Source organism: Lepisma saccharinum, chromosome 9, assembly GCF_977018435.1.
Source record: "Lepisma saccharinum chromosome 9, izLepSacc3.1, whole genome shotgun sequence".
Classification (NCBI taxonomy): Eukaryota; Metazoa; Arthropoda; class Insecta; order Zygentoma; family Lepismatidae; genus Lepisma; species Lepisma saccharinum.
In genome coordinates, this window is record NC_139237.1 from 51,712,248 (window position 1) to 51,728,188 (window position 15,941).

At 39.7% G+C, this 15,941-nt stretch overlaps 1 protein-coding gene across 1 annotated transcript in view; it reads right to left on the reverse strand.

The window, feature by feature from the left end:
- The window catches only part of LOC145992425 (CUGBP Elav-like family member 6), a 773,411-nt gene that overhangs the window by 269,343 nt on the left and 488,127 nt on the right, over nt 1–15,941 (reverse strand). The window lies entirely within an intron of this gene.

The following is a 15,941-nucleotide window of genomic DNA, read 5'->3' on the forward strand; positions in this document are numbered from 1 at the left end:
GACGTGTGTGTGGAGCAGAGTTTCCGTCAGATTCGCACTTCCGTGCTCTCACAGAGGGCAAAAACAAATAAAAGCTCTTGGTAATCTTCAATGGTGGGATAACGTGCGTTGGAGCTCCGTTTAAGTACCCAGGTTACCTTAAGGCAATATTGATTGATTGGGTTGGTGTTTTAAGTCCACTTTATGCACAGTACGACCGGAATAGTTCGTTTCTAAATGACATGCCACGTCGGCAGTGCCGGGCCCACAATTTTCGAAAGGGGGGTTACGTATGCAATTTTAGTAATCAGTTCTAATTTTACCATCTTTTCCTGTCTTTGATGTTTTTTTAGGAAAACAGACAGAGCCAAATAGGGTACTTATGACCCTTAGCAACCACCCTCGAGCACGCCACTGCACGTGGGACATCGGTGTGAAAAGTTCGGTAAGAAGCATATACAACCAACCGCATTTGAAAGTCTGTGTTCATCCCTAATACAAAAATATGGCTTGATACTATCTCTGGGAGAGGTCTGAAAGATGGAAATAGACTATAATATATCTTCATTTCTTTTTCTGAATTTAGATTAAATACGTGCCACATCATTAAGTACCTAGGTATATTATAATGTATTCTCTAAACATATATTATTCTATTTTTGGGCAAGTTCCAAACTATCAATTACTTTATTATCTAGCAATTTAGCAGTGATTTATTAAAATGGGTTACTCATGATCATCAGCATATATCCTTTTCTATATTAAGAACAGCTGCTGCCATCTATGAACAAACTTCTGTACAATTATCAGTTTTTTTTTTATTTTCTCCTTTCTTTTGGTTCTCCTTTCTTTCTTTTTGGAATGATCTAGAAATTCGATTTGAAGGAGAAAACAAAGAGCAATTGTGGATTCAGGAATTCCCCGCAGAAATTCATACCTTTTGGGTTCATTTGTTCTGCCGAAACAGGTGCAAAGATTCTCAGAAAAATCCGACGCCATGTCCCGCCACCTTGGCAGTCATCTGTCTTCGTAACTCCTGCTCCTGCTGGGAGAGGGGGTTGCGGGAGGGAATGGAAGAAAAATGGAGGACGATGGAAACTGAACCGGCTAAGGAATGGAAATTCAAGAAGCAGGAGAAAAAAATCTCGACCAAATCCTGTCACCGAGAATCTTTTCAGTCAGTTACACAGGTGAACACACCCTGCAAAGATTCAATGACGAATGTTCATTTCAACTCTTCACATGATGTTTTGATGAATGAACGCAGTATGTGTCGTGGAAAGGTCAGCGTGAAAATATACGAGGTGTGTTCAGAAAGTTCAAAGAACCACGCCGTTGTAGCTGAAAGACTTGGATATGGCAACCCTGCTTCAGCGTGCAGTACCTCGTAAGCTTGTGGCCATTTAACGATGCCATAAGGGCCATCCTTACCGCACAACAGCTAGTGAACTGTTCGGTTAAGGTGGAGAGAGAGAATTTCCCCTAGGTCTTTCTCTCAGAGGCAGCTGGGAGCACTGTTGCCAACTTAGATCTTTTGGGGTCAATCTGGCTCTTTCGTACCCTCCTTTTGGGTGTGAACTGTGGCATGCGCCCTCTGCGCCAATATGGTGAATTAACTAGCCCAGGCTCAGATAGAGCAACTTTTGCCATGCGTATACATTTTGCACGTAACGTGGTATTGTTTTATTGGCTGCATCGTCCTTACACCTTTACCTCCCCAGTTACTTTTATATAGCGCCTTGGCTGAGGTGAGATGGCAATATTGTTATCCGGTAATCCCTTATTTTCGATTCATAACAACCATCGGTGGATTATTGAGATGGGTGATGCTGTCAGATCTAGAAGGTGTCAAACTAAGATAGTCATCACTTTAAAGCTACCGGTAATAGCAGCCCCTCCCCCCCCCCCCCCCCGCTTGACAACTAAAATAAGCATGGGAGGCACTTTATCCAGCCATCGTAAATCTAGCTCCTTGAAAGTCAACTTTAACTCAATTTAAGGTGAAATTTAGCTCTTTTATGCGCATCAGATTTGGCAACACTGCCAGGGTGGCCGTAGGAGGGGAGGAGAAATGCATTAAGCTTACGGGAGAATTTTTTATTCGTTTTTTGGGGGATATCAAACTTCCGATGGCGGAAAAAAACATGTGATCGGGTAGAGGATCCATTGAAGATCATATTTGCGCTAGAAAGAGTCGAAACTCACATTTGTTTAGCCTTAACTTGAATTTGAAGATCTCCATAAGGAATACATGGGATTCTGTAAATACAAAGTACTTATTCATATTTTTTCAAACACGGTATCTAGCTTAATAATCAACTTTAAAAATCGCTTCCACTTACAACATGGGGGGAAATTCATGCTCTCAAATTATGCGTGAATTTTCTTTATTAGCAGTGCCTGCCTATTCCGATAATATTTAAATAAATGAATGCTTGGTGCGAAATTGTCACACCTCACCTTAAGCCCCAAACTTCGTTGAGTGACGTCACGAAAACACGACGCTATGAACCTAAACTAATTCTGGCTGACCATACATTATTTTCCGTGTGAAAACTTACTTACGATCTTGTACTTCTGTGTGGATACACAGGTCGCTTACGTAGCGGATCCGGCTTCAAAGGTGAGGAGATGTCCAACTAAAATAAGGCAATTCTGATTTAAAATAAATCAGCATATTTTGCTCGGGATTTGAAGCACTATAACATATGAACTTGATATAAAAGCTCTAATTTAACTTACTGTACGACTACCTGATCCGAAAGAACTCTTAAATACATTTTCTTCTTTCGACCTCACGTGATAGGAAGATTCTGAGGAGTGTTCGAATTGAAAGCCATGGAATTTCCCTTTCTGCATTTTCTATCCCAACTTCCACATCAAGCTTATCTTAACATAGGTTTATTTTCGAAGCTTCTTTTCAACACTACGTGTCACAGATGTACTAGGGATGATCGGAGAAAAATAATACAAAGCCTACAAATTCGAGTAGGTATTTATTAGAATAGAAACGGACTAACTTCATACACTACTTCTCAATATAGTCTCTCTCTGGTTCAGGCAATTATCCCAGCGCTACACGAGGTTCATGATGCCTGTCTCATAGAACTAGGGCTACAGTTGTCGCACCACAGCCCTTGTTTCGTGCTTGGGATCATCATCCGAGTGAAATCGGTGTCCTCTGAGATGCTTTTCTAAGGAACAAAGAGATGGTGAAAGCTCGGAGCAAGCTCCGGGCAGTATGTTGGATGATGGATCACATGCCACCCAAAACCCGCCAGGCCAGAACGTAAGGGTTGGGCTCTTTCAACGGGACGCGCGTTTACAAACCCTCCAGTGCTGCAGAACCAGACGGATATAACGCTTTCTTATTGGCTGTGCGCACCGGAAGTGTTTATGTTCCGTGTCCATCACTCCTTGTGTGTTTGTTTACAGGATAAGGATGAAAATATCAGTCTCGTGATTATTTAGTAATAAAGTTTGTAATCAAATTGTCGAAATTGTGTGAAGAAATATATGGAGAAACAGTAAGAAAATACTATTCAATCGTTCTCTGGTGATAAAAATTAATATGAAGCCATCGAAATATAATAATGTTGACAACATCTGAAAGGGCTGTGAAGTGATTACTGCATTATAGAATAAAGTTCATACTACTAAAATGCCATTTCTGCATAATCAACTATGGACATGACATATTAAATATACAATTGGGGCGTAATATATCAACCTGCGTTTAAAGGAGTTTCTTATCGTGTTTGGATAGATAACTGAAATCTACCATGTAGATCTCAACCCTGCCCTCTAGCGTTAAACGTATTAACGTTCGGAATGACAGCCAATCAGAAGCCAGGTATCGATGAAGGTTCTGCAGCACTATAGGGTTTGTAAATACGCCAACGGGACCCCAAGTTCTATGAGACAGGCATCATGAACCTCGTGTAGCGCTGGAATAATTGCCTGAACCGGGGAAGGACTATGTTGAGAAGTAGTGTATGAAGTGTCCTTTGAAGTGAGTCCGTTTGTATTTGTCTAATAAATACCTACTGGAATTTGTAGGCTTTGTATATTTTTTTCGATCATCCCTCGGATCACCCCAGAATCAAAACGTTCTCTATTCCATAAAAGTATTGTCCTGTAAGATTTTTCTAAATAACTGTTAGGTCGCGAAATCATAGGAGTTGCTCATTACTTTGCTTCGTGTATCCTATTCATATGCAAAATGCAACTTTACAAATTCAAGATTTTCAATGGAATTTTCTATTGAAAGACAGCTATTAAAGGCAGTGCAATGTAAAAGTGCCAATACATTCATTTAACTCGCTAAACCATGAACGTATTGCGCACACATTTAAAAGGTTATATTGAATAATATATATATCGGCTTAGTGCCCTAAATGCTATGATGTTGGAAGTATTCGTTATGTTGAACTGTAATGGGTGCTCTGTTTAGGAGCCTTGTAAAAGTCACAGGTCCCGGGTTCGATACACATGGTACAGTGGTTCAGATACCACTTTAAAGTTAAAGCTAATCTGATCATAAAGTGACTTAAAACAAACTTCAACGCCCCTTCATATTAGTTGTCGAAGTATTGAATTGTCATATATCAAAGTAATAAATAGAGATAGAGGCTGAACGTTCAGGCATTCATATTGTAAACGTTTGTTCTTAAGAGCTTACATAAGCTTATCGAATCTGGACCTACAGTTTAAAGTGGGATCTAAACAACTACGCAATGTGCCTCAAAGAGGATGAAACCAGGGACCCTTTGATTACAAAGCAGCAGCAAAATAAACTTATCAAATTGGAACTGGACTAGCAGTTTAAATGGGATCCAAACCAGTCTACCTTCAATGGAATCGAACCCGATGCCTCTTGATTACAAGACAGCAGTGTGGAGGTACTTGTATTAAGGCTGGAAAAAATTATTTAAGAAAGCAATGCGTGCCTCACACCGTTAAAACCAAGACTTACCCGCTCGAAAGCAATGTTGATTCACACCCTGCCACAATTTACAATGTATAATAGGAAAGAAAGGAGCTCTGGTTGCATGTTCTGAACACTATTAACGTCAAAGGTTCCGCCATATACCCAGTCCGACCCTCAAGACATGCAAGAAAGCACGTAGACTTTTATCAGCATTGATAGAATAGGCGTCTCCCCACTCTTGTGCCTTCCCAACGCGTACACATCTGTTGCCACAATCAATTTCCTATCGAGAAAGCAAGTCCCCCTCCTCCACACTCTGCTATTTCTTTCCAATTTTCTCCCTACTTTCAGAGCAGATCGATTCCAATACTCCTATCTCTCCGTTTCCCCCTCCAAGGAACCCATGCAGCCTAGGACTGTGTTCGGGGCATAACAGAACACAAAAAAATTGCACTAAAATTCTGTGCTGTTGTTTATAAATAAATTGAAATTCTTGTTATTTTTCTGTGTTGATCCACACCTCAATGCTGATTTGGCTTCAGTACGATACATTTCCCGCGAGCCAGATTGTTAGAGCTCTCGCCTTTGGTGCCAGCGGACACGGGTTCGAGTCCTGGTGGAAACTTTCAAAATTCCAGTGTTTGTCCAGCATCGTGAGGACAATTGTGGAGCTACTTGAAATGAAGTTGCGGGCTCTGGCCTGGTTCGATACCCGTTGGAGGCACATTGCAAGGTGTTTCGGATCCCACTTTAAACGGTAGGTCCAGTTCCGTCATACTTTGCGAACTTAAGAACCGAATCCATGACTGAAACACTGCTATGTCAGGCGTCCTACATTCGATTCATGGGTAATACCTGGCTTCTTTCCTTGTATTTGTTGCTTCATCTATTTCACACCTTCACCTTCACCGTCACAACTAGCCCGCAAAGCTAAATTAGCAAGGTAAAATATTAAAAAACTACCAGGTCATGTACAAATAGTGATTTAGTGTTCGCTCTGTCTACTAAGAACTAGTGATGGCTGCTAATACTTCAATCTTCTTCAAACTAATGTTGAAGTTTCTAAAGTTTGTTCAAATTTTAAGCCCACTTTCAGGGTGGCCACTCTAGGACCATAATAAAATTCAAGTATAATTCTCGGTTTTCAAGTCAAACTTTCCAAAAATTTAAGGATGCAAGCAGATGTTTTCTCTATTTCAACATTACGTATTACCGCCTCTCACCACCCACACATACACCCACAAATATATTAACACAATAAAAAGTGTCTGCGTGATTCCAATGTATCCAAAAATTCTAATTCAATTCTTGAACGGTACATACGTTATGTTTAAAATACTTAATTGAAGGTGCGGAGTGTTTACATTTGCCGTTTCACATGCTCAGACTCGAAATATATCTACAAACACAAGTCACACATGTTGCGGGATATACAAATCTACGAAAAAATTGTTAATTGTATAAGAATTTCAAACTTAAATTTACCTAACAAACTTCAAGATATCTTGCAATAATCTTCCGGCTGTCAGATAGATTCTTCTGCAAAGAACACTAACAAAGTAAACTGATTGAGAGAATTCTGTTCTATTCTCCACGCAGCTTTCTATTCCTTCCTTGATAAAAACACAAGCTAAACTACGAAAAACTTACCTCAGGTCATTTATACATATGTATAAATTCAGTGGGATTTGAATTAATAAAAGTTGCAATTTTTCACGTCTACGGAGAGAAATTCGCGCAGAATTCCCAGTGCCAATAATTCACACATAATTCCCGGAATTCAAGGAATTCCTGGAATTCAAGGAATTCTCGGATTTCAAGGAATTCCCGGTATTCAAGGAATTCCACAGATAGGCTAATCGTCACTCCACATTCAGTTTTAAGTGGAATGCGAACAACTGTATGCCTCCATCCTATATCGAACCCGGGACTCCTTCATTACAAGTTCACGATGTTATCACTACGCCATCGGAGAGGCCCATTAAGAGTTTCGAGTTTGGAGAGAGGAGGGTAGTAGTATTTCCTGCCCGATGAGAGTTTAGATTTTCATTTCGCCATTTTGGCAGATAATCGGAGAAGACCGTTGGTGCATCCCGTTCCTTAAACTGAGTCCTCAACTCTGGAAACTCTACGCAAAACTTCTCGAGTACGTGCGTGAGGAAGCCCTTGACCAAAAAACAAGATGAAATGTCCCAAGTCCTTAAGGGTCGCTGACTTAAATATAACTATTCTCGGAAACTTCCCTTCTTCCGCCGAACTTCGTGGAAAAGTTTTAAGAAAGAAAAAGAAAAACCCTCATCGAACCTTTTCAATATTCAAGTAGAAACGGATAAAGGAAAACTGCTGTAAAGAATTCGATGCCGTCTTGGTTATGGTTAATGGATATGGGATTCATAGGAACGGCGTTCCCAAATAAGGATTTCGACTATCTTTGGTTATAAATTCTTTACTTGAACTTCCAGTCTTGTCGCTTTAAGTCACAATGAATCTGAGATGTTGCTACTACGTCCTCTGCGGCAAAATGGTTAGCGAAACGCGCTAGAAGCCAGAATTCCTAGGTTTTTAGGTTCATAGCGTAGTTATAAAATGGATACAGTAAGTTTGTTCCGTTGTCTATTTCATAAAATACTAATGAAATATTTTGTTTGGAGAGTAATGTTGTATTGCTTAGAAGTCTGGACGCTACAAGGTTAGAAAAGTGGTTACAGTTGTGCAATGCACACACATGCACTATTATTAAGATAAACTGCATTTATTAAGAAAACTCGCAAACAACGTAACACTTTACACTATAACGAAACTACGTTTCACGCTCCGTCTTGTTTGCACAGACTATTACATAGCAACAGTCGTTTCTTCTTCTTCTTCTTAGAGGCAGCACTACAGTCACAAACTTTAGAAATTTGTGTTGGATAACGTAATTGGTAGAAGAAGAAGGAGTGTGATTCGTAGACTTTTGGACAAAGAAATAAGGCTGAGACAATGAAGTGTTAGGTGTGGTGCGTAGTATTGTATGACTAAGAAGCCTGGAACCTTAAACCTGCGAAGTGAGAAAAAGTGGCTGCAAACTTTAGAAATGTGTATTGGATAAGGTCCTAAATAGAACAAGAAGTGTGGGTACTACTTTACTATAGGGGCGACACTTATAAATCATTTATTTCACACTTTTTTACGTTGCTAATGTACTATTCTGCATTGCGGAACATTTCTTTAGGTGGAATAATGAATTTCTAACGAAAGTAATGTCTATTTCTTACATTTACGAGTACTTACTGTTACTCGTTATTTCGATTCTGTAACACACATTATGGCGATAGCGTACTGGTTCATCGCGCGTTGTGAGTGTTTTGTCGATGTATGCAGTGTTGCAATCTTGTTCACCGGAAAATACCTACTTTCGTGCCTAATTTGAAATTATGCTAATACTTAGCAAACCATTGACGTTAGCCTCACAAACCATTGACGTTAGCCCCACAAGCCATTCACGTGAGCCCCAAAAACCATTCACGTTAGCCCCACAATCCATTTTCCGTAAGGTTAGGTTAGGTTAGTCAAGCATAGTTTAAAAAAAAAATTAAAAAATTAAAAATATTCGACACGTCATGTTGTAGTGTAAACACAGCGAGTTTGAAACACTGACTACGGGGTTTACGTCATCTAACACACGGAACATTGTGTTCTTGTGCAGAAAGCAAATGGCGGCAGCAGAAACGGCGTGTCGGACAGAGATTTTCGCAGAAAACAACATGTATTCGCATTAAAATGGATGAAAACTACATTCACGAACTTCCACAACGCTACAGAAACTGATTTCCGTAAGTACTTTCTCCTGTAAAAAGTAAGAAATCCGTCACCCCTATAGTAAAGTGTTACCGGTGTGTGATTTGTGGCATTTTGAACAAAGAACTAAGGAAAAGACAATTGAAGGGTTTTGTCTGGAGTGGAGCATTGTATGGTGTGTAAGCCTGAATGCTACGAAGTGAGGAAAAGAGACTAGAAGCTTTAGAAATTTATGTCGATTAAGGTCTCTGATAGAAAAAGAAGAAGCAGTGTGTTTTGTGGACCTTTGAACAAAGAACTAAGGAAGAGACTAATGAGGTGTCTCGTGTGTAGAGTAGAATTGTATGGCGTAGAAACCCTGGACGCTACGAAGTGAGTAAAACCAACTAGAAGCTGTGTTGTGACAAAGAATTGAGCGTTTGAAATGGACAACGTAAGAACTGAAGAAACAGTTGAGGAAACAACAGTATCGGCAAGTGCTGCCCAAGAAGATACAAAGAAACTGACCGGCAAATCGCTGAAGAAGGAACTCTTTGCTAAAAATGTGTTAGAGGGAATGGTTAATGGGGTAAGGAACCGGGTTTGAGTTTATATAAGTCCACTTTATGCAGAGACAGGCCAGTCGAGAATAGACAGTTTCAAGTGGGAATCCGAACTACAGTGGAATGTTCTTCCAGCGGGGATCAAACCCGGGACTGCTTGATTACAAGGCGACAGCATCACTTTCAGTGCTATGTGCTTCTCGTCATTAGCCAAAGATTACCAAAACCACAACGCAGCCGCGTCTCGCTGCAGCCATATTTTTTGCCCCAGACTTGTTTTAATCTAGATGCTGCCCCGAGACATAATCTAGTAACGCAAGATGCGTGTTTGATAGCGCCACATGAGAACGTAACCCTTTACATTAGCTCCACGGCGAGCGATATGACCGCCTGGGGAAAACTCGCCCGCGCCGGAAACACACACATGCACGCGAGAACGAACGCAAGCTTACATTATAAGCTAAGCAGAAGATCCATGTTGGTTCCAGTGCCCTTGCTGTGCCCTAATGGGTGGATAATAGTGGTGTGTTGCCCAAGCGGGAGCAAGGAGATTATTTACACTCTAAGCTGAATGATAGCTTTAAAAATTGGGTTCTTCAAGAACGGAAGCATAACAGTAGTTCCCAGGTTTTTACACTGTCGGGCACCTTCAGCATCCTTTGTGTATTGTTTGGACTAACCGATAGTTTTAGTGACGAAACATTTGTTTAGACTTGTTAAAACAATTATTTTACACGGGACGTTTCTATTAGTATAGCTGAGCCAATCGTATTTTAGTTACCAAATAATTTGGTAGATGATATCTTGAAGAATTCAATTTTTCTTTATGGTTACCAAAGGTTCAATTGATTAATTCAAACATGTCTCAAGCAACTCAATCAGACGTTTTTGGTTAATCCAAGCACATCTCAAAAAGTTCAAGAAAACGTTCTTGTTAATTGAAATAATTCTCAATTGTTGAACCAAGTATTTCTGGTTAATTGAAACAAATAACCAAAGCTCAACTATATAGTTTTGGTTACTTCAGGAAGAGCTCAAAGAAAATGAATCAACATTTTGGGTTAATTAAAACAAATATCAAAAAGCTGAAAGAAACATTTTTGATAATTGAAACAAACTTAAAATGCTCAATGAAATATTGTGGTAAAAATTTAACAATCTCAAAAGAATCAACCAAATATTGTGATTGATTCAAATAAATGTCTCAAACTTCATTAATATAAGAAGCTAAACCTAACATTTCTAATTCTTTCAAACAAATGTCAAAAAGTTACAACAAATATTTTAACTCCAACAAATCTCATAAAGGTCAACCAAATTTTGAGGCAAATTCAAACAAATGTCTGAAAATTCAAACCAAATATTTAAGTTGATTCAAACCAAACTGGAAAAGTTGAAACGTTTCTTTATTAATTGAAACAAATCTTGCGGAAACTTAGCCAAACCTTTTCGGTTAATTCAAACAAGTCTGTTCTTTTTTCCGTGTAGAAATGTAAAATTCCTTGCTGGTGCGCTTTCATTGAACACCAGCGTACGGATGTGTTAAACCTATGTTTTCGAAACGCATTTCAAAGTTTCCCCTTTCAACTACGAACCTTGTTTTTATTGCCTTTAATGTAAGATGCAAAAACGTCCTGGTAGGAAATTCAAACATTCGTCCGTATCTCGTAACGGGCTTCACTTCTGAACATCCCATGTACGTTTTTTGGTCCGAACTTGCTGAAGCTGAATTCCTGATGCGCGGTTTCCAAACGGGAAATATTTACACAACTGGCTTCTCATTGCTCCCTGGTTTTTCGGCCGTCGAAGTCGGTCACAGAAAATGCAGTCAATTTGGCGGCAGCTCAAGCATATCAATTGCTAACCGCGAGGACTCCTTGCAGAAGCATATATCAATACGCCGCGGGTCTGCTTGGGAAACGTTTATTTCTTTAAATGGTAAATATTGTGACTTGGGCCTCAGTTTGGAAGCCCCAGCATTACGCTATTTATCTACAATACCACGTTCTATGTTCCTTATCTACTTTTCTTATATTTAAAGCATCTACAGCATCTTGATCTTTATTTCAGTATTTCCTTATTAGCAAGTCTCTCTGTACTCTATGCCGGCAATCTCTGGATCAAGACCGCGCATAACGGTAGAGAAGAGGAGAAAGCCTGTGGGCAGAGCGAAGCAGTACACGCTGCTGCGAAGGCTGGTAACTGCAGTGTTAACCAAAAATTATACAGTAAAACTTCTCAATAACGGACAGGTCTGGGGGGAAAATATATGTCCGTTATTAAGAAGTGTCCGCTATTCAGAAAAAGTGTAGCATGTTACACAATAGGATAAGTACAGAGCATTCACTGATATTCGCTACGAGACTCGGCGGCAAGCGGCCCGCCGTCAGCGCTTGTCTATCCCGGTGAACGTGTCCGCGGCAGTCGCACGCTACAGTGTGTTTTTTTTCGCCCTCCCTGCTTCCGCTCTCTTTCCCTTTCTGTTGACACTGCAGACTGACGCCAGTATAATACTCCCTCGGAAGTTGTGTTGAAGATGGTGGCTTAATATGGCACCACAAAAGTTTACATTACAACAAAGGATTTATCTTGTCGAGTGTTTCTTCGGAAAAAGGAATTGTGGAGAAGTGCGACGACGTTTTGCAACGAAATTTCCTGGTGTTCCCGTTCCACATAGGACCACTATATTAAACCTCGTAACAGGGTCAGTTCTGAATAAAAAAAATGAAAGTGGAAAGAAAAATGGGGAAATCTAAAAAAATAAAGTATACAAAGACAATTCGCACACCATCCGTGAGTTAAAAGAGAGTATTGTACGAGAAATCGGGAGAATTACAGTAGACGAACTTGCACGTGTAAATGCCAATTTCCTTCGGAGATGCCAGGAATGTGTTGCAGCAGAGGAATATCATTTTCAACACCTTCTGTAGTCAAGGTTAGTACACAATATGAAAACTGTAATTTTAATAGCCGACTCTAGCGATCGTCGCGGACCCCGTTCACCGGGAAAGACAAGCGCTGACGCCGGGCCGCTTGCCGCCGAGTGTCGTAGCGAACGTCAGGGAATGCGCTGTATATTACAGTACGTAATTTACTAACATAATGTTTTTCCCTACATTCAACGAACAAAATACTGTACTACATACGCTGAATTTAAATTTACTAAAGTATCCCTACATACATTACAAATTTTAAAAAAGAAAATATAGTACTACACGTAGTGTAATCCTTTGTTAAAGTACTGTATTCAAAATGCTCTTTCATTTTAAATAAGCTCTAACTATTTCTGGCCAGACCCAGATTGTCCAAAATAATTATAAAGTGACACATACTTCTCAAGATAACCACAAAGATTAGTCTACTGTCTGTACTTTTAAGAAGAAATACGTTTGGTGTAACATGAAACAATGCGCGCTAGTTCGAAATACTGGCCATTGTTGTGTCGAATTCCAGGATTTGCGACCATTTTCTCTCAGGCTGTCCGTTATTAAGAAGTTTTATTTGCATTGGGGAGGTAGTTTTCAGTGCCCGCGTCAATTATTAAGATTTTCAGTTATTGAGAAGTAATACTGCCATTAAACCCCATGTATTTCTGCCGGGGAATTTAAAAATGTCCGCTATTCAGAGGTGTCCTATATTTCACACGTATAATTTCATGCAAAAATACTGTGGATGTCGATGAACAAATTAGTTCTAAGAGCACTGAGCAACTCACTGTTTATTTCAAAGTTAAGGTAGGCTGTAACTTAGTTACTTTTCAGAAAACTAACGGCGACTTGTAATTCTTTTTCTTTAAAGCTAACTTTCCAGAGACCCTCTTTACACTTACTTTTGCTTCTGGGCATTTCAAATACGTATACCATTAGGAGATTGTTAACGCTTCTGCAGGCACAGGCAGATATTTGCCCGAATTCCAAAGCAATAAATTAGAGCAGAAACAGCCCGAATTAAACTTTACATCCAGATACATAGATGTTGGAACCGTAGGTCCCGGAGACTGGGCTTCGACCCAACTCTAGATTCGGTTTCCTGCAATTCTGATGGTCAGGTCGCTACAGTGCCTCACCTCCCTCCCCCACCCACCCTAACTCCCCAAGGCCCCATGTTCCCCCCAAGAGAAACGAATCCATTACCATCCATCGGGTCCCCCCTCTTGTACACAGCCTTCCTGACCCCTCCCTCCCCCCGCCTCGGACATTGGTGACGCCGGGCAGAGTTGCCAAGTCCGGTTCACCTGAATGCACACTGAACCCGAACATGGATAACAAGCAGTTAAGGGGGGGCTCGGGACAAGTACTCCCTTGTGCGGCCTAGGATTTACAACTGCGAGGAAGATGACAATGTTCCTTTACGTCCTGGACCTGTTTCAGTGCCAAGAGGTAAGCAGACGCTGATATTTCAGGTTGTAACGATGAGATTAAACAGAGTTTGACTGCAAAGCAGTTGTGTCAAGAGATTACGTCCAATATATTTAGTTTAGTTAACACATACTTTTACGATTAATAAAAATACTGACACTATTTTTTCATGGTTTTGAATAAGGCCGAGCCGATACCGATGCTGATGTATCGGTATCGGTCGATACCAGTGGTATCGATTGGAATTCATCTACTGGTACCGGTTAGAATTCATCTACTGGTATCGGTTGGAATTCATCTACTGGTATCGGTTGGAATTCATCTACTGGTATCGGTTGGAATTCATCTACTGGTATCTGTTGGAATATATCTACTGGTGTCGGTTGGAATTTATCTACTGGTATCGGTTGGAATTTATCTACTGGTATCGGTTGGAATTTATCTACTGGTATCGGTTGGAATATATCTACTGGTATCGGTTGGAATATATCTACTGGTATCGGTTGGAATTCATCTACTGGTATCGGTTGGAATTCATCTACTGGTATCTGTTGGAATATATCTACTGGTGTCGGTTGGAATTTATCTACTGGTATCGGTTGGAATTCATCTACTGGTATCGATTGGAATATATCTACTGGTATCGGTTGGAATATATCTACTGGTATCGGTTGGAATTCATCTACTGGTATCGGTTGGAATTCATCTACTGGTATCGGTTGGAATTCATCTACTGGTATCTGTTGGAATATATCTACTGGTATCGGTTGGAATATATCTACTGGTATCGGTTGGAATTTATCTACTGGTATCGGTTGGAATTTATCTACTGGTATCGGTTGGAATATATCTACTGGTATCGGTTGGAATATATCTACTGGTATCGGTTGGAATTTATCTACTGGTATCGATTGGAATTTACCTACTGGTATCGGTTGGAATTTATATACTAGTATCGATTGAATTTATCTACTGGTATCGACTGGAATTTATCAACTGTTATCGGTTGGAATTCATCTAACGATGCCAGCCGATACTGTTTCTCTACTTCGGCGTTTCATGGGGTCCGTAAAAATGCCGCGAGACACTTTCACGGAGTTTAATTATTCTGGAAATTATGCAAAATTCAAACTACCTTTTTATTTTGCACCAATTTTGCACAAAAAACTATATTTTGTAATTACATAACATCTATTTTCATAATCTGATGTAATTCTTGAATATTCAAATGCAAATTTCTTGGTAAAACAATTGCAGATAAAGATTTACACACCAATAATGATCAATATTTTGAACAAATTTTAAATTATTGCAAGTTTCAATTATGGGTATCGGTAAGAGTATCGGTATCGGTTCAAAGTGCTATCGTCTCAGCCCTAGTTTTGAAGGTTAGCATATATTATTATAAGTTGTCTAAGACCGTCTTTTGACTACCGTAAAAATTACCATGTCCGTTTTTTAAGTACAATGTAGGGAATAAACCTCAAAAGTCCGACAAAAATTACAGGACAGATTGTAAACAGCTCAAATTTACATGAGGTATCGACTGTTATTTACGAAACATCCCGAAGGCTGCAACACTGACCAAGTGAGCTTAACAACACCATTTATTTGTCATTTTAAAGATGGCGTCTTTTGCATACACGTGCACCAGCGAAGTTCAGTGGTTTCTTGTCCTCTGGAAGCCTAAAACGTATAGACATTCTACGGCAAATGGAAATTCAATGTCTCTATGTATGCTTACCACGCCAGGAAGTTTAGATGTAGAGAAGGAAGTTCGACAATGGCCTCAGTCGGCACGCAGATAGGTGTAAAGACCTTCGCGGTGGCTCACAAGTGACTGCACATAGATTCCAAACATTCCTGTTCTTGAGGTATACAGGAACTAACGCAAACACCTACATTAGTCTTGAAAAGCATATTGACAGCTTTCTTTCTATTCTGGTCTTGAAGGTGAAACTGTACACCAAGAACAATAACCGTTATCAACCTACCGTAAAAGACATCCGTATAAAGGGATACTATATAGGCAATTCTACTAAATAAAATTGCAATGATTCAGTTTCTACAAATACTTTTGTGGCGCACAAAAGTATAATTATATAATTTTATACAAGATTCAATATTGATATTTAAATTTGAAAGCTTTTGTTACTTGTCTCACACACAGGTATGTGTTTGGGTCTGTTTAATACTCCAAGCCATGACTAGCGCCATCTTTACTTCACATTTTAGTCACAGCACAAAGGGATGAATGTAAAAATGCCTGAGCTCATCAATACACACAGATTTTTCAAATAAATCATATTTTGAATATTTGTCTCATAAATATAGCTGCATTTCTCAATGGAA